Source organism: Puma concolor, chromosome B1, assembly GCF_028749965.1.
Source record: "Puma concolor isolate L17-30 chromosome B1, mPumCon1.1.hap2, whole genome shotgun sequence".
NCBI lineage: Eukaryota > Metazoa > Chordata > Mammalia > Carnivora > Felidae > Puma > Puma concolor.
Window position 1 is genome coordinate 162,679,603 of NC_141670.1, and position 21,874 is coordinate 162,701,476.

Below are 21,874 nucleotides of genomic sequence, written 5' to 3' on the forward strand. Positions count from 1 at the left end.
CTTGATCATAGTGAATGATTTTTCATATATATATTGTTGGATTTGGCTTGCTAATATTTCATTGAAGATTTTTGCCTCTATGTTCATCAGAGATATTGTCCTGTAGTTACCTTTTTTGATGGTATCTTTATTTGGTATCAGGGTAAATGCTGGCACCAAAGAATGAATTTGGAAGCTTTCCTTCCTCTTGTGTTTTTTGGAATAGTTTGAGAAGAATAGGTATTAACTCTTCTTTAAATGTTTTGTAGATTAAAAAAATAATAAACGTTTTGTAGAATTCCCATGTGAAGCCATTTGGTCCTTGACCTTGTTTGTTGGGAGTTTTTTGATTACTGATTCCATTTCTTTGCTGGTAATTGGTCTGTTCAGATTTTCTATTTCTTCATGATTCAGTTTTGGGAGGTTATAAGTTTCTAGGTATTTATCCATTACTTCTAGATTATTCAATTTGCTGGCATATAATTTTTCATAATACTGTTTTATAATCCTTTGTATTTCTGTGGTGTCAGTTGTATTTCTCCTCTTTCATTTCTGATTTTGCTTATTTGAATACTGCCTCTTTTTTTTTTCCTGATGAATCTGGCTAAAGGTTTGTCAATTTTGCTGATCTCTTCAAAGAACCATCTCCTGGTTTCATTGATCTGTTCTTTTTGTTTGTTTGTTTGTTTCTTTTTTTAAGTTTTATTCAAATTCCATTAGTTAACATCAAGTATAATATTAGTTTCAGGTGTACAATTTAGTGATTCAACATTTCCATACAGCATCTGGTGTTCATCACAGCACGTGCATACCTTAATGCCCAACACCTATTTAACCCATTGCCCTACACACATTGCCTCTGGTAACTCTCAGGTTTTTCTCTATAGTTAAGAGTCTGTTTCTTGGTTTGTTTCTCTCTCTCCCTTTTTTCCCCTGTGCTTATTTGTTTTCTGTCTTAAATTCCATGTATAAGTGAAATCATATGGCATTTGTCTTTTTTTGACTGTCTTATTTTGTTTAGCATAATACTCTCTAGCTCTATTCACATCATTACAAATGCTAAGATTTCATTCTTTTTTAGGACTAAGTAATATTCTGTTTTATATATATATATATTATATATATGTGTGTGTGTGTGTGTGTGTGTGTGTGTGTAATATAATATATATTCTGTTATATAGAATATATATATCACATCTTCTTTATCCATTCATCAATTAATGGATGCTTGGGCTGTTTCCATAGTTTGGCTATTATAGATAATGCTGCTATAAACATTGGGGTGCATGTATTCCTTGAAATTTATTTTTGTATTCTTTGAGTAAATACCTAGTAGTGCAATTGCTGGGCTGTAGGCTAGTTCTATTTTTAACTTTTTGCAGAATCTCTGTACTGTCTTCCAGAGTGGCTGTATTAGTTTGCATTCCTACCAACAGTCTTCACATCCCCACCAACACTGGTTGTTTCTTGTGTTATTAATTTTAGCCATTCTGATATGTGTGACGTGATACCTCATTATGTTTTTTAAAATATTTATTTATTTATTTTGAGAGAAAAAGAGAGAGTGGGGAAGAGGCAGAGCGAGAGGGAAAGAGAGAATCCCAAGCAGGCTCCATGCTGTCAGCACAGAGCCTGACATGGGGTTTGATCCCAAGAACCATAAGATCATGACCTGAGCTGAAATCAAGAGTCAGACACTTAACCAACTGAGCCATCCAGGTGCCCTGTCTCATTGTAGTTTTGATTTGTATTTCCCTGATGATGGGTGAAGGTGAGCATCTTTTCATGTGTCTGTTAGCCAGCTGTATGTCTTCTTTGGAAAAGTGTCTATTCATTGGAACAAAAGTGTTGACAAGCCCTCTAGAAAGATACTATAAATTACCAGGTCTACAAAAGCATAGCAAACTCTAATTCAGTATTTTTCTAAATGTCAAAAATCCTAGGGTTCATCAAGGGTACTTGTTAAAAATACATTTCCAGGCCCAACCCCAGATGTCCTGAACCAGAGCTTCCAGGAGAATGGCTTGGAATTCTACATTTTTAATGAGTGCATCTGATGACTCTTTATGACTAAGTAATTTTGGAAAAGGTTGCTTTAGTGCAACCCAGTCTGGAACCAGAATTCAAATTCTCTTACCCAAGAGGTGAGACAAGGTTGGGAAGCAGGGCTTTAAGATTCAGGGGGCGCTATATAAAAAGTATATCAGGAAGGGATCCTGGAAGCAAGATACAGCCTTGAGAAATAAGACTGCCATGTTCTAGATATGGGAATTAGGGCTCCAGTGAACCACACCATTAAAGGCAAGACTGGTGCTTGTGAAATCTTGAGAGACAAGCACCCTGGTCAGATAAATGTGGTCATGGCTAAAACGCCTAACCTCTTAATGCAAATGAAAGATTCAGGCTCCTGTGGTATGCCTGTCTGACAGCCTGTGGAAGTTGTGGGTATGGCCATACCCTTGTGGATAAGAAGCAGATGATGTCTCTCTTGAGAAGGATCTTGTACTGCATGGCAGCCACTGGGGCAAATGGATGGTCCTCAGGAAACTAAAATTCACCAAGGAGTCTGCACAGGCAGTGAAGTCACTGCAGTTTTTCCTCAAGGCTTTATTCTTTGGGTCTACATGTAAAAGGGTCTGGTGAAGCTTCTGGTGAAGGTCCTTGAAGCCTCACCCTCTGGAGTTCATCAGGGTCATGGTGGCTATAAGCATGTGCCAGATCTCTGTAAGGTGTAGGCAGATCTCAGAGGACTTTGAATAGTGCTATGAAGCCTAGGAGATCCTTCTCATAAGACGGATTTAGTTTTCTTCAGCCTCAGAGGATATCCTGAAAATGCACATTACTCTCAGGTGAGGTTTGAGTGGTCAGGTGGAGGTAAACATGAGATGTAAGGAGATGATTAATGGTTTCTATTGGACCAAGAGTAGAAACTTTTAGATTGGTAAGTAGTACATTTTGACTTTTATCATTTTTATAGACTGAATGTTTGCGTCTCTCCCCTCTCCTCAAATTCATATGTTGAAACCTAATCCCTGATGTGATGGTGTGTAGAGGCCTTTGGGAAGTGATTAAGTCATGAGGGTAGAGCCGTCATGGATAGAATTGGCACCCCTATAAGGTGCTCAAGAGATCAGAGTTCCCCATTCCACGCAGCAAAAACATGGCCTATGTGAACAAGGTAGTGAGTCCTCACCAAACACTGAATCTATTGGCACCTCGACCTTAGACTTTCCAGTCTCCAGAACTGTGAGAAATAATTTGTGCTGTTTATAAGGCACCCAGTCTATGATATTCTGTTATAGCAGCCTGAATAGACTAAGAAAAATCCTAAGATAAATAATAGAAATTACACCCTCTTTTTTCGGGGCGCCTGGGTGGCGCAGTCGGTTAAGCGTCCGACTTCAGCCAGGTCACGATCTCGCGGTCCGTGAGTTCGAGCCCCGCGTCGGGCTCTGGGCTGATGGCTCGGAGCCTGGAGCCTGTTTCCGATTCTGTGTCTCCCTCTCTCTCTGCCCCTCCCCCGTTCATGCTCTGTCTCTCTCTGTCCCAAAAATAAATAAACGTTGAAAAAAAAATTTAAAAAAAAAAAAAAAGAAATTACACCCTCTTTTTAAAAATTCAAATAATTGGGACACCTGGGTGGCTCAGTCTGTTGTGTCTGACTTCAGCTCAGGTCACGATCTCACAGTTTGTGAGCTTAAGCCCTGCGTCAGGCTCTGTGCTGACAGCTCAGAGCCTGGAGCCTGCTTTGGATTCTGTGTGTGTGTCTCTCTCTCTCAAAAATAAATTAATAAGTAAACATTTTTTTTATTTAAAAAAAAGGAAATTCAAATAATAGGGGTGCCTGGGTGGCTCAGTCAGCTAAGTGTCCAACTCTTGGTATTGGCTCAGGTCATGATCTCACTGTTTGTGAGATCAAGCCCCACCATGGGCTCTGTACTGATAGCACGGAGCCTGCTTGGGATTCTCTCTCCTTCTCTGGCCCTCTCCCACCCTCTCTCAAAATAAATAAATAAACTTTAAAATTTTTCAAATAATAGCCTGACGTATCTTTCTAAATTGTGATAAATTTGTTTGCCTCTCTCAACAGGAATCTCTCATTATCCTCTTCTTGGCCAAAAGACAAGATAGAATTTCTGGTTCACTGTTTCTTATGCTGATACTGCAGGTTATATTATGTTTTGCATCCTAAGCTTCCCTTTTAGAATCAGTAAATAACTATTTGAGTACAATTGATTGAATGAATTAGAAGACTTGGTTCTCTTCATCTTTCAGAATACTCTCTGCCAGTCACACTCCTTTGTATCGCTTATAACCATGTAAAAATCGCTTCCTCTATGAAATCTCAGATGATTCCTCTCTCTGTGTGTGACCTCTGCATCCTTTGAGACCCCATAGCACATTGGTTTATAAGTCTTTTGTGGCACTTCGCTATTTACATTCCTCCTTTTACTTTTCTCAACATTTAACATGTTTCTATGTAATATTTATTGATAATCCTCCTGTCCCTTCCACAAAGGAAGCCTGTAGAAGAAGTATAAGTCAGAAAATGATAATGAAAGCAAAATAAAGATAGGACTATAAGATAAAGCCAACTGTTACAAACATTTAGTGGATACTTGCCATGTCCCACATGCCAGATGGTCTCTGCTCTCCTGGAACACAGAATTGAGTCAGGACAAGGCTGTGACTTATGGACCAGTTCAACCCTCAGAAGTACTCAGAGACTAGCTTCAAACCATTATTAGAAGTTTGGTATTAGTAGTTTAGCTCCCTACCCACCTATCTTCTCACTAATTTACTCACTCTTACTAGTGTTGTTGCTAGAAGATGGGCAACAGTGTATTCTCAACCATGCTAGGATTTTTCATTAAAGGACTTCCTTTCTAACTTCACAGATATCTCGGTAGCTCTTTACCAAGATTTCTTCAAGGTTTAAGGGTTTCTGTGCCAAGACTATAAGACCACTCATATAATTATGCTAGGAAGATGGGGTATCCCTCAATTTTTCCATGGAATTTTCATTCCAGCTTGTGAGTACTTAATATATATTATCTGGTAAAACCCCTGGCAGTTTTTCATTAGTTACAGCTGCCTCTGTAAAAGAAACCTCATTTATAAGCTGTTTTCTCTACATTGGCTAAATGGCAGTAAATAAGATAATGATCATCATTTTCCAAATGTCATAAGAGCAGCTGATGGCACCAACCTAGTCATTTATGGCTCCAGGGCAAACTATGGGTGGAATGTTATGACTGTACAAATATGTGAAAATGTAGATTATTACCATAGCAATGTAAAAAGCTACAGATTTTCCCCTAACTGGTACCTAGTTTCTGTATTTTAACCAAAATAATTATGGAGGAAAGTCCCTTCTAGACCGTTTTAAAAGCAAAGCATTTGCATTAGGAGCTTTTTTTAAACATAAAAATATTTACTTTAATTTTCAATTGATATCTTTATGTATGAAGCAAGAATAAGGAAAAGTATAATTTCAGTATAATTTTGATTCTAATAGACCTTTTAAAATAGTATTTTTATTATAATAACTATCACCTCAGATAATAACTAGTAATTAGAATTTTTTCTCACAGGACTTATTTCTTCAAAAATGCTGATTTTTTGCTGCTCTACTTTCAAAATTTGACTAAGTTGCTAATTTAAGATCATGAATTTAAGTGCTCTTCCATGAATTAGAATTTTACTCCCAGGCAGCTCTAAGCAATGTTAATTTCCTGAGTCTTTTTTCCCCCTTAGGTAGTAAAGTCAGTTACTTTAACATAGCAAGAAGGTATTAGATGCTGACCCCTAAAAGAGGCAGGTATATGCATTTACGTATACTAGGATATTTGCCATCATCATTTTTGGGCTTTTTCCTGAGGCCAGGGGGCATCTGGTACAATGTGGGGTGGAAGAATGTCAAGAGGCATCCAGGCAGGCTGGGTTGATGTGGACAGCAGTGTGCAGGGTCAGCCTATGATCCAAAGGTCAGGCAGAGTCGAATCCAAGAGGTCATTAGGTGATGCTTGGAACAAATAAGGGAAACCACTAGCAAATCCAAAGGGAAATAAGTCAGGAACCTGGGAGTGGGTGCTAGAGGGATCCAAATAAATTTACAAAAAAGTTTTAGGCAAATACTGAGTAAACACCTGACCATGTTTCCCAAGGTGTTCTGACCAAAACTTAGTAAGAGCTACATTTTATATCACAACCTAACACACATTGACACACAGCCCTCACTGTGTCAGAGTTTTCCCAAGTCCTTACCCTCACCTTGGGTAGAGGCACTCAGAAATTTTCCATTTTCTTAGGTTCTATTCTATTTCATTTGAAGATGTTGATAGGAGGCTTACAAAATTGCTTTCATGATCTGTTAATTGATAGAAAACCATAGCTTAAAATGTACTGTCTTGGGGACTGGGGAGATAGAATAAAGAGAGTAAAAAAAAAAAAAGGACTAAGAGACTGGAGGACATGGTTTCTGGTTTCAAGGAGATGGAAAGTTCCTTAGGAAGTTACAATGTAACAGGTGAAACAACAAAATGACACATTTAAAGTAGAATAAATGGAAGCAAGCAAATTAACAGGAAAATTAATATTAGTACAAGTTAGTTATAGCAGTGTCGGCTTGAGATGTGCATAGCTAAGGTCAGCAATGAGGCCCTTCATAGACGGAGTTAACATCTTACTCATCTCCATAGCCCTTTACTGCTTAACATTCTACCTTACATTGATGTAAATAACTTAGCACAATGAAGATACAAGGCATTGTTGTTATTCCAGGTGTCCCTATAGGGCTGAAGTTAAAATTCTAATTTTTTTATTTAGTAGAATAGCCCTAAATTATTTCCCATGACACTTTGGTAGAAATTAGTTTATGAAATTACTGTAGTTATTTGACCTTGGATTGGCTCCAAGGCTACGGATGGTGAATATCAAGGGGAAACCTTAGCAAAGTGCCAGGGAGCTTCAGAGACACCCAAAGAAAGGAAATACATATCAGAGCACTGAAGTCAAACTCATCTACTTAAATAATCTTACCTCAAGTTATTCTGCCTACACCACTCACTGCACATTTACCGAAATTGTATCTGGTAGTTGTCTCCTTTCATTTTTTAAGTGGTGTTGTTTCCTCAATATCTCCAATACAAATAGATTTCATTGTTACTTTTCTTTTTTTTTAATTTTTTTTAATGTTTATTTATTTTTGAGAGAGAGAAAGAAAGAGACAGAGCATGAGCAGGGGAGGAGCAGAGAGAGAGGGAGACACAGAATCTGAAACAGGTTCCAGGCTCTGAGCTGTCAGCACAGAGCCCGACACGGGGCTCAAACTCACAAACTGTGAGATCATGACCTGAGCCGAAGACGGACGCTCAACCGACTGAGCCACCCAGGCGCCCCTTATTGTTACTTTTCAAGACTAGGCACAATGGGTTCCTTCCACTTTCCCACCACCACCAAATCTACAATGTTGATACATAGACAATGTGCAAAAATTACTTGTGAGTGAAAAATACATAAAACTCTATACAATTAGAAGTTATCTCTGTCTTGCTCATTTTATCTTTAGCCTAGCACATAATAATCATTTTATATGAATAAATAAAATTATTTCAGCAGTCTCTGAATCCCACACCCCCTTTTCTTTCAGGGCTGGAAAAACCACCATCTCTGACAACTTAAATTCTCATTTCCTTGTATTCATCACATTTGTAAGTACACAACAGAAGCATTAACTTTTTCAGTTAAAATTCTGGCAGGGAGGGCGCCTGGGTGGCTCAGTCGGTTAAATGTTGGACTCTTAGTTTCTGTTCAGGTCATGATCTCACAGCCTTTTGTGGGTTCGTGTCCCACATCGGGCTCTGCACTGACAGTGTGGAGCTTGCTTGGGATTCTCTCTCTCTTGGCTTCTCCCCTACTTGCACTGTCTCTCTCTCAAATAAATAAATACACTTAAAAAAAAAAATCTGGCAGGGAGCTACAATCAATGATTATACACCATAAGTGACTTTGATATTTGTGATCAGCTCTAGGGGACTCGTTGAACCTGACCACAAATTACCCAATGACATGAGATGGTTCGTAGTATCAACTCCTTTTTTGAAGTTATAAGTTAAATAATCTCTATATGTCAGTATAGAAGATGATGTATTTAAGAACTCCAAGTGTCTTTCATACTCAGTTATCCATAGTCTTTATTCAGGGTTGTTGTCAGTAATTTCTCAGATGAACTATGAGGAAATATTCATATGTTCCTGTGGTAATTTAGACAGGTTCTTCCACGCTGAAAAATGTCTATACTGTTCTTCCACCAAGGAGAACTCTTGATGTAGCTGGGAAGAAGTTTGGAAAGGAAAAATCTTTCTGTGTAATAATGTTGTACCTACACTGGAATGTATTTCTGAATTGCAATCCACCAATTCTGGGTTTCTATCTACCACATTATATTTATTTTTATTAATTACATAAAATGTTTTTCAATATACCATGAAAAAGAAAAAAAATTAAAATAGCACTTCCTTTTTAATTTACTGTCCTCCTAAAACATCATTTTAAGAAGTCCCTAGTATTCCACCTAAGGAACAGATTATAATGTAAATAAGTTTAAAATAGAATTTGCAACAACAATATATCTTATTCAAGCATCCACAGTTTTGCCAAGATTTCATTCTCAGCTGCTAGGAAAATAACTCTCCACACAAAGAAATGTCAACTGCAGATAAGATAAATGGTTTAAATATGATCTCATTGAAAGTCTGAGTCTTTTCTAAAATATCAAGGATCTTTGTGCCAGGGAGTATAAAGACAGAGGAAGGTCTTTGTCATCTTGGCACTCACCAAGGGAGTAGCCCAAACTACTGTGTTAATTTCTTTAAGGCTTAGGTGGTACCTAGATGTCAAACTGATAATTTACTCTTTCAGGAAGTTTTTAAGACTGAGAAATCTACTCTGTGATATAAGGTACCCTAGCAAGCTAGATAAGAAAAATAGCGAGACTTTGTAGGATCTTTCTAGATTATATTTAATAACACTATTATACTTAATTTATAACTATAAATCATACTTATAAATAAATTTATAAGTATAAATCCAGTCATTTTTAAGCAGCTACTCTTTGCTGGAATTGGGGCACAAGTGTGAGTAAGACCTAATTTTCTAAGGAAGAGAGCTTTTAATCTTAATTGACAAAGTGAATCATCATTTGTAAATGCTTCTGAAGAGTATAAATTATTACAAATAACATTTGTGGGTTTTTAATTCATTGTTATACACATCTGTGGCACAGATGGCCTGGGCTGCTTCTTGCAGAGTATTATACTTCTTCTGTCTTGAGGTCCCAATTCTTGGAACTTTGGGTTGATTCCATATTTGCAAGTCCTTAGTAATAAATTATCAAAAAGAAATGTTTAATAACTATATACAGACAGTTGTATTTGATGTCCACATTGATCAGCACCAGGTTTGTGCCATTTCTTAAGGTCCCATAAAAACACATGCTCTTTCAGATAAGGATTCTACCATTATATCACACTCCATAGCCCACTGGTAGATATGCTATCACCTGCTCCTAAGGTTGATGGCTCCCTGTTCCAGAGGGTCTTTTGTCTTCCTGGCAGCATTAGCTACTTCTTTTTTCTTTCAATGATTTGTCAGATGTTTATTAAGCACCTACTCTATGGCACTGCTGCTCTCTGCTATAATACTACATGTCTTGTGCCCAAGGCATTACCCTGCCTTTTTCAAAGTCACTGTTTTGATCATTGTTCCAGCACATGTCCTAAATACACTGGGGATTTTTCCTGGGACTTGGACTAATGGTAAAGTAAGATAACTCAGATTTAAATGAATATAGTATGTCTTACTTGATGGAACCAATGAAAATTACAAGCATTTAAAAATTTGAATTACTTTAATAAGGGCAGAGTAATTTCCTAAATTAATTAATATATCATTTATTAACTTCCATTAAACCCTTGTTAATTAAATGGAGTGGTAAAGTTAAATAAAAAGATGGATAATTTCCTAAAGGAGATGAAATTGTGATTTAAATATCTTTCTTAATTGGCTTAATAGACAAGCACACTACCATATAATTCATCCAGGATTTGGAACTGCAGCATGATGAAAGACTCCACACAGGTAGAGCATTATGAGAGCAGGAGACACCAAGGATTATTTCCAGAGAATGACTGTACTCTGTTTTACTCTATTTCAGTGGCTATAAACTTTTTCTTGGTCAAGAACTCAATATATATATATGTCAACTAATGTTTACCAATTATCTCTTGTATGCCAGGCATTGAGGGAATGAGAGCTATGGATTTATTTGAACAAAAATAGATCTCTTTGAAAATTTGGTGAAAGTTATGGATGCCTTTCAACAGAAAAAAAATAAAACATATACATGCATATTCACGCAAGATTTTGCACAAACTCTCAGGAGGAATATAGACCTTAGAAGTTCATCCATGGGCCCCCTGAGATCTGTGGATTTAATTTAAGGACTGCTGCCCTGTTTGAAATTATTCAAGCTAGAAATGATGTATGTGTGTCTTTGGACAAGTCACTTAACCTCTCTAGGCTTCTTTTTTTTGTTTGTTTGTTTGTTTGTTAAGTGAGGGCTGTAGATGAGTCTTCCATTTCTAAAAATCTGTTTGTGAACAGGTGCTGCAAATATGCTTGTCTATCGATGTCATTTACCTCTCTGTTGCTCATATTTGTCTGGGGATAGGAAAGAATAATACAAAACAGAGCGTAACAACATAGAGTAGGAATCAGAGAATCTTCTGGAATTTAGAGACCATATAAACTTTTTGATGAGAAGAGGCAGTAGCAGTCCAGATGGTAAATGGCCCGTGGTGAGTGAATGTCAGAGTTTAGGACCTGGCTCTGTATTTCTTGACCTCAATAATGCCACAGCTGTTTCCATAATGCCATAGCACGTATAAAGATTTATCCCCCACTAATGCCCATAAAGTGGTTACACTAGATTAATAATTGTCTTCTTAAATTAACATGCTAAATCCCGGTTGTTTGCATGCTGAATTAAGATATTTATCTTTAAGTAGAGGTAGTACTAATGGAAATATTTTATAGACTTGGCATGAAAGACACTTGGTATCAAAGACACTTTGAAATTCAAGGATATTTAGGACATCCAAAAAGCTGTATTAGTGGCAATAACCCTAGTGTTGTTGGTTGGGTTGTGTTCCCCCCAAATTTATACATTGAAGTCTTAACCCCCAGTACCTCCGAATATGACCTTATTGGGATATAGGGTCATTACAGAGGTAAGTTAAAATGAAATTTTTAGAGTGGACCCTAATCCAATATGACTGGTGTCCTTATAAAAAGGGAAAATTTAGGGGCGCCTGGGTGGCTCAGTCAGTTAAGCATCCAACTTCGGCTCAGGTCATGATCTCGCGGTCCATGAGTTCAAGCCCCACATCAGGCTCTGTACTGACATCTCAGAGCCTGGAGCCTGTTTCAGATTCTGTGTCTCCCTCTCTCTCTGACCCTCCCCTGTTGATGCTCTGCCTCTCTCTGTCTCAAAAATAAATAAACATTAAAAAAATTAAAAAAAAATAAAACGGGAAATTTTAGAGACAGGCACTAACACAGGAAGAACACTATGTAAACATGAAGGCAGAGATCCAGATGATAGGTATATGCACGAGTAAATATTTGCAGAAGGTGATAGTTGAGCCTGTTATAAAAGACTAACATGTAAGTAACTTAACCCTATCACTCATTCAATCTCACCATTGGAAATGTTGACAGTCATATAGTAATGTGATTTTATTTTATTTTATTTTATGTTTTTAACGTTCATTTATTTTTGAGACAGGGAGAGACAGCATGAATGGGGGAGGGTCAGAGAGAGAGGGAGACACAGAATCTGAAACAGGCTCCAGGCTCTGAGATGTCCGCACAGAGCCTGACGCGGGGCTCGAACTCACGGACCGCGAGATCATGACCTGAGCCGAAGTCGTATGCTTAACCGACTGAGCCACCCAGGCGCCCCGAGTAATGTGATTTTAAAAAGGTTCCATTTATTAAGTGCTACAATGTGCCAAATATTATGAGGCATACAGGTATACTATAAGCTACTTTGTTTAAATTTGTATCTTTCTGAAATTTGTTAATAATTCAATAATGATGAGTGCTAAACCTTTTTTATTCCATTTAATGATTCATGCACTTACTGATGCCAACAGTATTTGAGTTAAAGCCGTTGTTCCAACCTTAAATCATTCTACCACATTTCACGATGAATATTTTTAGCAAATAACTATTTTTGTAGAAAATATGTTCCAGTAACTATTTTTGTAGAAAAATAGTAAAAAAATTTCTACTCTCTGTCCTGATTTTAAAACTATTTCTGGCATCCATGGTTACATATTTTGACAGTCATCTGAATCTAATATGAACAAAACAAACTATCAGGAACAAGGGAAGATACCACAGAAAGAGATAAAATAATTGCTTTGAAGTAAATTATTATTTACTACATGGCATAATTTAAATGCATAAAATGAAAGCCTTTTCAGAACAATTATAATATCTTTTGTAAGTATATTTTAAAAATAATTATCACTATAAATTAATGAAGAATATTCCTAGCAATGTTATAAAGTGAATTGAATATTTTAAGCTTGATATTTTTGTGGGGTGGGGTGGGGTCAAAACAGCAATTTCGGATTCTGAGGAATGGTCACTTGTGTATTTAGTTTAACCAACACTTTTAAATTGATAAAAATAACCTATCTTATTTTCACATTCCAAATGTGTAATAATGTTTACATGTGATTCACATTTTATTACATTTAATTAAATAAAATTATTCATACAAAGCACCAAGGTCATTACCTGGCACAAAGAAAAATGTACAGGATATTAGTTGTAACCCCTCACCTCCTAATTAAATTTAACAAAGCTATTAGTTGCATACTACTGTGCCCAACATTAGGCTAGATTGTCTGATTAAGAAAATATATTTTTTGTTTAAGATATAAATGTATCACATGGTTTGAGAAAAACTTTAAATTTTTAAAAATGTTAATTTATTTATTTTGAGACAGAGAGAGAGAGAGAGAGAGAGGAGTATGGCAAGGGCAGAGAGAGAGGGAGACACAGAATCTGAAGCAGGCTCCAGACTCTGAGCTGGCAGCACAGAGCCCAAAGCGGGGCTCCAACCCACAAACCACAAGTTCACAACCTGCGCCAAAATCAGACCAACTGAGCCACTCAGGTGCCCTAGTTTGAGAAAAACTTAAAAGACTATTATTCAATCCAACAAATGTAGATTGAACGTTCAAGCTAAAGCAAGTAGGGAGGAAAAAAAAGAAAGATTATGGCATTGTCTCTATCCTTGAGAAGTTTTGCTGCCACAATTGGAGAATAAAACCATATTTACTTATTTACATAAATAATGTACATAATGTGCATAATGTACATAAACGGTAGAGAGGTAGCTGTTTAGGGAAGGGCAGTAATGTGACCTGGAGCGGCCAGATAGAATGTGAACTGAATCTTAACGAATGGAGAAGGGTTGAATAGGCAGTGAAGAAAGAGAGCTGCCCGGAAGAGTACATGTTTGCTCATTCATAAACAGAGCAAGTAGTTTGTAAAACTATTTTAAAATTTACTATACACATTGTGGTGTTTGCTGATGTCCTGTTAGGTTTGAGGTTATATGACCATTCCTTAATAGGTGCTTTGCTTAAGTTGTTTTCAAAATATCCTTGAGAAATTCCAAGGACTCAGAATAGCCAAAACAATCTTGAAAAAGGACAGAGTTGGTCAAAGTTTGTGCTTAAGCCTTCTAAGCCACTTAGAGGTTTAGCTTTTACCATTGGATGTGTGTATGGCTTGGAGGCCGCTCTACTGCTCAAATTCAGGGCATTAACTTTTGTTGTCGTTGTACCTTTTCAGCCAGGAGCTGGTAGCTTGGAGCTTCCCTCCCTGATTGCTCCTGAAAGCGGTTAGGGCAATATAATTAAAAACAAAATCTCTCAACTGAGAAAACTTCTCCACAGGTATAGTAGAGAGAGAAAATAAGTTTTGTTATATTTTTTTATGTTTATTTTATTTTTTAATGTTTATTTTTATTTTTATTTTAATGTTTAGAGAGAGAGACAGAGCATGAACAGGGGAGGGACAGAGAGAGAGTGAGACACAGAATCTGAAGCAGGCTCCAGGCTCTGAGCTGTCAGCACAGAGTTCAACACGGGGCTTGAACTCACGAACCGTGAGATCATGACCTGAGCCAAAGTCGGACACTTAACCAACTGAGACAGCCAGGCACCCCAACAGTTTTATTACTGAATAAGCATTAAGCCAGACTGTGATGTACATCACAGGCAATCCATTAAGGGATTGCAAAAGGCTGAAAGAGATCTCACCCTTATATGTAGTCAAGCAGATACCACAATGCACGTCTTGTCAAGTAAGAGGTCTCCACAGCACCTTTGGTGCACATAGTTCATACTCGTTTTAGCTGGGAATTGGAGTGACCATTTGTGTTGACTAATGGGTTTTATCCAGGAGGAAAACAAACTTCTTATCTCTTTATGACAGGATGTAGTTTTGCAACATGGAACGAGGCCCCCCTGAATTTAGGCTCCTACTTGCCCGCAGAAACTGGGAGACAGGAGTGCTCTCTCCCTTGATATGTACATTTCAGAGATGGCTCCCGTCTTGAGAAAAGACATTCCTGGGTCACAGAGTAGAAAAGGCTGATCTAGTCTCCAAAAGGATTTATATACATTTCAAAGAGAGGAGAAAGTACTCACACTTGTAAGTTTTCTAAAGTAAATGACCTTAAAAAAAAAAAGAAGAAGAAGAAGCAAGGGAGATCTCTTCCCTTGGTTTCAACAAGGAGAATTAAGCTTCTTATTTCTAGTTGTATTTGCTCTTACCGAGGATAGAACCTTTGGCAAGTACAACCTGTCAGACTGCCAAGGGATGACTGTGGTGTTATATTTAAGCCTGTTTTCCTAGGAGTTGCCCCTAAAAGCAGCTTATTGTTCAGTCTGTTTGGTCAGAGGTTATGTTTAAGACCCTTGTGCCAGTGATTTCTGCCCTGTGTTGATGAATCTGTGTCCAACTTGGGGAATGCTTTCAAGTTTGCCTATGTTCTGATGGCTCGGAGTGGGGGCAGCCTAGTGTATATGTGGAGTGGGGGCAGCCTAGTGTATATGCACAGCCTTCCCAACCCCCAGAGTTGACTCTGACCCAGGACACCTCTTGTTGGCTGCCTCTTTCCTTGATTCTCTCCATTAAACTTCTAGCTGCTCTGCTGTTTTGCTACATCAAGGAGCTGCCAGCCACTTCTTAATTGCCCTCCACTAAGATCTGTATTGTTTTTCTACAATGCCCTTAGGCATGGAGTTCTTTGCTCTCAGTTCCAAATAAAGTAGTCTTTTGAGACAGAGCTGCACAGCTCTTTGTCAACATGGCCTGCCTTTCCTCCAGGGCAGAACCCCTGTAACCACTCTACCATAATTGGATGTGAGACCCTGCTTTCCCTAGAAGGACACCCTTGCTCTATGAGTATGCACTGAGGTGGCAGAGGGAGAAGTTGGCAGCCTTGGTCTTCTTGGTGTGCCCCTCAAGGCATGGAACCTCCACCCTATGAGTGAACTGGGGTGGGAGTGATTGGGGACCCAGTATATTTGGCCTTCTGTGTCTGGGGTGGAGCTTCTGCCTTATGAATGGGGGGCTGGGTGGAGGAGGAGAGACCTGAACCTCTTAGCCACACCTGCCTAGAATAGAGCTTCCTAGAATAGATGAGAAACATCTGCACCCTGCCCATCCTGGGATGGAACTGTAGTCCCAGACTGGGAGCTGGCAGGGAGATGAAACTACCATTTTCTTGGCTGCACCAAATAGAGCTTCTGTAATGAAGAGCTGGGGGAATAGCGAAGTAGCCTATGGCTCAAATACTACTATTTTTACTGATATTTAGCAGATTTCCTTGAAAGAATGTTTCCTCACTTGCTGTATGCTCTTATGACAATTTCTAGAGTCTTTAAATAAATGAAAATTATTTTTCACCAGTCGAATCGTTTTGCCAGACAGTTGAGGTCCTTACTCCATCATTCCAGAAGTCCCATTTCTCACCTTCATTTTGAAATATATTTTAACTGGATATAGAATTCTGGAATTACAGGTTAACTTTATGTTATTGTTTCTTTAAATATTTTGAAGATGTTTCTGTATTGCATTTCGATTTACATAGTTTCTGACAGTCTGCGGTCATTCATATCTTTGTTCCCTGTATGTAATGCTTTTTTGTTTCTTCCTGTCTTCAATATTTTTTTTCCTTTGGTTTTTGGCCTTTTGGCTGTAATTTGATCCAGTATATTTTTTTTCCAGTTTTTCTCACTTGGAGTTCTCTGAACTTTTTGGATTTGTGTTTGTTGTTGTTATTAATTTTGGAAAAATTCTCAGCCATTATCCCTTCAAATATTTCTGTTGAACATCCATTACATGCATATTAGACCATTCAATATCATCCCCAGAACTCCTGGATGTCCTGGGTTCTGGGTTTTTTTGTTGTTTTTGTTATTGCTGTTTGTTTTCTCCCCCACTTTGTTTTCACCTTGTGTTTAAATTGGGATAATTTCTGCTGATTTATCTTCAGGTTCACTGATTCTTTCATCTCTGCTACATTCACTTACCTACTGGTCCATTGAAAGAATTTTTCAACTCAGATACTGTGCTTTTTTTATTTCTAGAATTTCTATTTGTTTTATATATATATTCCCTCTTTGCTAAAATTCTCCATCTATTATTCAAGCTGGCTACTGTTTCTACTAGAAAATTTAACATATTAACCATAATTATTTCAATCTCTATCCATTAGTTTTAACCTCGGTGGCATCTCTGTTTCTGCCTCTGTTGCCTGCTTTAGCTCTTGGCAATGACTTGGTTTTAGTTGCTTTTTGTGTAAAACAACATCAGAGACAAAGGTAAGAGGTAGTTACATCTGGAAATGGATGTGTTCCTTCTTCTGTCAGGTTAGTCAGTAGTTTAGCTGGGTTTATTGTTGCCGTACTTATCTTAAGTACAACACAGACTTCAAATTCCTCCATCAGAGAATTAGTGATACTTGTGGTTGGTATGGAACCTGACATGAAAAGAGGGTTTTTTTCTTAATTTTCCTGCTCTACCCTCAGCCTTCAGAGGGCCCTCCATACTTGTGCTGCAAAGAATTCTTCTCTTCTTGCTCTTGTGCCCCCATTTCCCATAAAGTGGCATACTGTTATGGCTTGTTACTTAGTGCAATAATTATGGTGCAGACATGGGCTTTCTCAGTTCTCCTGCTCTGTTTTCAGTGATGGATAAGTGCTGTGTGCCTGGGCCTAGGCGCTAAGATTTTCTTAGCCTTTCTGCACTTTCATGGCAATGCACTTTGCTTTGTGTTGGTGGGGAAGTCTGGTAGGAGCAAGTTTCTCACCTCACCTCCAACAGTTGAAGACCTTTTCTTTATATCAGCGTAGGATCCTAGACCTGAGTAGGTTTTCTTCCCCATTTTCAGCAGTATATAGCCTTTATTTCTATATCTTCCTTAGCGGTAAAGAACATGCTCCTGCAATGTGGGAGGTTGGAAGGTTTCCTATTTCTCTTCCAAAGGCATCAGGTCTTTGGAACCATGAGGTGGAATGTTTCCTTTTCTTCTGCTGGAAGCTAATGTTTTTGCTTTTTATGAGACAAAGGTCTTTGAAGTAGATGAGTTTTGAAGTAGATGCCCATGGAAATAGCTGGTGAGAAAGTTCAGATGCCTTATGTGTATGGGGTTCCTAGAGATTCTTAAGTGTTAAGCTAGTCCACACTCAGACTTTATGAATTCTTTGAAATTTCAGCTGTTTTCTTTTTACCTGCTTTTTGGACAGCTACCTCATCCTCCCACACTCTGTCAGCTCATCTGTCTTTGGAGGGGATCTTTACCTTTTGGAATTAAGCTTACCTGGTTATCATATGACCTCAGCTCTCTAATAGTGGTATATCAATCTATTGCAGTCATCACTCTTTTGGTGCCTAATTGTAACCCTTGAAATAAAATCACTTTAACTCCGTATTGGTTCCTATGCCTTTGGGGATAACCCAGTATTTTTGAAATGTTTCCTTTCTTTCTGACATAATAAGATGTCCCAGCCTCATTTTGTATCTTTCCTCCTCCAGACCTGGAGCTAGATATTTCTTCCTTTAATATATCTAGTTCCATTTGGTAAGAAATAATACCTAGAAATCACAATCTGAGAACTAAGGGTGCTCTTTGATATTGATTTATCATTGCTTCTAGGCCTTTACAGTGTAGAGAGCTAGAAAATATGTGCTTTTCTTTAACAGGAAACAATCCCATAGTTCATACTGGTATCTCTAGTTCAAGGCTAAGATTACTTAACATGTTTGATTTTATTCTTGTATTATATTATAATCAAAATCTTGGTTCCTAATGACACTAACAAGATATTTATTTGTTTTATCGTACAGTATATGGAATACTTTCAAAATAATGATGCCATTATTATTACTAACAATAAGATTCCTGAATGCAATTTAAGATTACTTTGCAATTCTTTTCGTCATTAGGATATATACTAATGAAGTACTAGGGCCCAACTCAAAATCTACTTCCTCTGTGAGGCCTTTATGCTGACCCACACTGCCCCATGCCGTTTTCCCCTCTGAACTTTTATCATTCCAGTCTTAAATCTCACATTCTGCACCTGATTCAGATGGCCTTGAATTGCCTTTTACTTGTTTAGATACTTAAAATATGAAAGTTGAGAATAATACAATTAGGTCAATCCTCCTGAGAGGTCAATGGAGTTAATTTAATTTATTATCCCCACAGTAAACTCTGAAGGGTAGGTGCATGTCTTCTTTTATATATCAGAAGGAAACAGTTTCCCTTACTACATAATCAAAGTTTAATTAAATTCTTTTGGGAACTTGTTTCAGAATGACACAGACTGAACAGTTAGACCATCTTCCAGGATCACGAAACCAGACAGGTCTCCAATATCCAATGCCAAATGACAGGTGGGATTTGGGTCCAACAAAAGCTGGGCAAGATATTTGAGGATCTGTGCCAGTCCACTGAGCCTGGATAAGTGAGCATGGATGGATCTCATATTCAGAAACCTATAAATTGGAAGTCTATTTTCCCCTTGACATTTAGTAACCTATTCCTTTAAAAATGTTTACTCATCTCATATAAGGGCGGGAGTGTTTGCCAAAGAGAAACAAAGGCAGGAGTATTTCTTTGTCCATGTATGGAACACCATACTTCAGGGACTTAGACAATATGGGAGTGATAGAAATCAGAGCAAGAGAGCCCCAGGGGTGCCTGGGTGGCTCAGTCAGTTGAGCGTCTGACTCGATTTCAGCTCAGGTCATGATCTCCAAACTCACATGGAGCCTGTTTGGGATTCTCTCTCTCTCTCTCTCTCTCTCTCTCTCTCTCTCTCTCTCTTTCTCTCTCTCTCAAAATAAATAAATAAACTTGAAAAGGAAAGGAAAGGAAAGGAAAGGAAAGGAAAGGAAAGGAAAGGAAAGGAAAGGAAAGGAAAGAAAAGAAAAAGAGAACCCCAGGAAGCAGCCACATCCAGGAAGGCACAGTGAGAGATGTGACGTGGTCACCTCTTCCATGCTTTCAGAGCTTGGTCAGCTTGTGTTTTATGTGGGTGAGTGGCTATTCTCTCCCATGCTCCCCACTGAACCAGAGTGAAGAACAAAGGGACTATAAGATCCAAGCTCTGACGGACTCTTACTGCTTACGTAGCATCAGAATAATCCCTAGAGCCCAGCACGATACAGCAGCTGCCTCCCTTGCCAACTTCATCCCCCACTCACTTGGCCCACTCCCTGTGCTCACTGGCCAGTTTATTCTTGCCTCCAAGCTGACCACTGTACTGGCTGTTTGCTCTGCCCGGATGCTCTTCCCACACACTTCATGCTGGCAGGCCCTTTCTCATTGTTCCCATCTCAGGCTCATATACCGCCTCTCAGACAGGCCCTCCCATCAAAATGACCTCTTTCCACCCAGTCTGCCACATGACTTTATCAAACCTTTCAGAGATTTTATTACTTTCTGACATTATCTTGCATATCTGTTGGTTTTCTTACCATTGTCTGTCTTCCTCCCTCTGGGGTATCAGCTTCACAAGGCCAGCAACCTGGTATGTTTTGCTGGCTCCTATGTTACTCACACTAGGCCTGGCACTTGGTAGGCACTCAATAAATATTTATTTTTAAGTTTATTTATTTATTTTGAGAGAGAGAGAAAGCAAGTGGGGGAGAGGCAGAGACAGACAGACAGATAGAGAGTCCCAAGCAGGCTCCACACTGTCAATGCAGGCCTGACACAGGGCTCAAACTCATGAAATATGAGATCATGACCTGAGCCAAAGTCAATGCTTAACTGACTGAGCCACCCAGGCACCCCCAAGAAATATTTGTTGAGTGAATTGAATGAAGGATCATGAAATGAAAGAGAAAAATAGTTATATATACATGTATGAATGAGTATGTGTGTGCATGCATTTATTTTTGTTTTGATTTATTTCATGAAAGGGTATGAGTGGCTTACAAGAAGCACCCAGCCTTGAATCTAGGAATCAATTAATTTTTAATTTTATTGATACTTATGCCATTTTCATTGTGATCTGCTTATTCAATTGCAAAAAGAGCATAGATTTCATTTTCTGGTCCTTGACTATATAAAATGGCTGCTGCTTTTCTTCCTGTCAGACTGTTATTGTTGCTACAATTGGTAGTTATTTATCAAATCAGCCACTGATTGAAACAGTATAAAAACCTAGGAGCAATGAAAAACAAATGGTATACTTTATCAACAAAAAGATCAATGAGTTTCCTTCAAATATGAGAGTATTTGTCACCATTTTGTTGTTGTTCACCTACCAGGCTTATTTCCATAACATGTGAAATTTTAGTTGGTAAATTTGCATCTCTGTCATTATTCATGACCAGTGAAGACATAGAAAAAAAGAGGTTAGTTTAAAATTTTAAATAACATAATTGTCAGGCAGATTGCTGGATCCCTGTGAGAATTCCTTTTGCCATTCATGCAATATAAAAGATGTATATAATTGGTTTGCTCCTTGTATATAATTGTGTTTGGAAGGATAGCAGTCCAACATTATAGAAGGAACTAAAAGGGTGATACTGGGGTGCCTGGATGGCATCCAACTCTTGATTTTGGCTCAGGTCGTGATCCCAGGGTCACAGGATCGAGCCCCACATCAGGCTCTGTGCTGAGCATAGCGCCTGCTTGGAATTCGCTCTCTCTCTCTCTCTCCCTCTGCCCCTCTCTTCTACTCTCTCTCTCTCAATGAAATGAAATGAAATGAAATGAAATGAAATGAAATGAAATGAAATGAAATGAAATGAAATAAAGTATGAGACTATTATTTGAGATAGGGTCCAGGAAAACCCACTAATGGTGGTTTTCAGTAAGTTGCTTATATTTTTGCTTACTTTTTGCTGCCTGTTTTCTTATCTGTAAATTTAGAGGGTTAGACCTCTAACCCTAAGCATCAACTTTTAGATCTAAAATTCATTGACAGGTCTGCCTTCTTTCCTCCATATCCTTTGGTCATTTCAGAGGACACAGCAGACATACCCAAACTAACTTAAATTTCTTAAAATGATCTGTTATGGATTTGGGGAGAGTAGAGAAGTTTCCAGCAGAAGAGCTAATGGGCAACACTGCTGACTGCTGGGAATCTTCAAGTTCATGTCACAGACTCAGCCATCTAAGCCCTCAAGTCTGACCTGCGACTCATGATCAATTTGTTGGAGACCTTGTTTAGAAGATAAATATCACAAGATATGGATTTTCCTTTTGATACTAAAAAGAATC

At 38.2% G+C, this 21,874-nt stretch overlaps 1 protein-coding gene across 1 annotated transcript in view; it reads left to right on the forward strand.

The window, feature by feature from the left end:
• Positions 1-21,874, forward strand: part of LOC147581987 (uncharacterized) — a 155,217-nt gene that overhangs the window by 71,739 nt on the left and 61,604 nt on the right. The gene's annotated exons all lie outside the window — the stretch shown is intronic.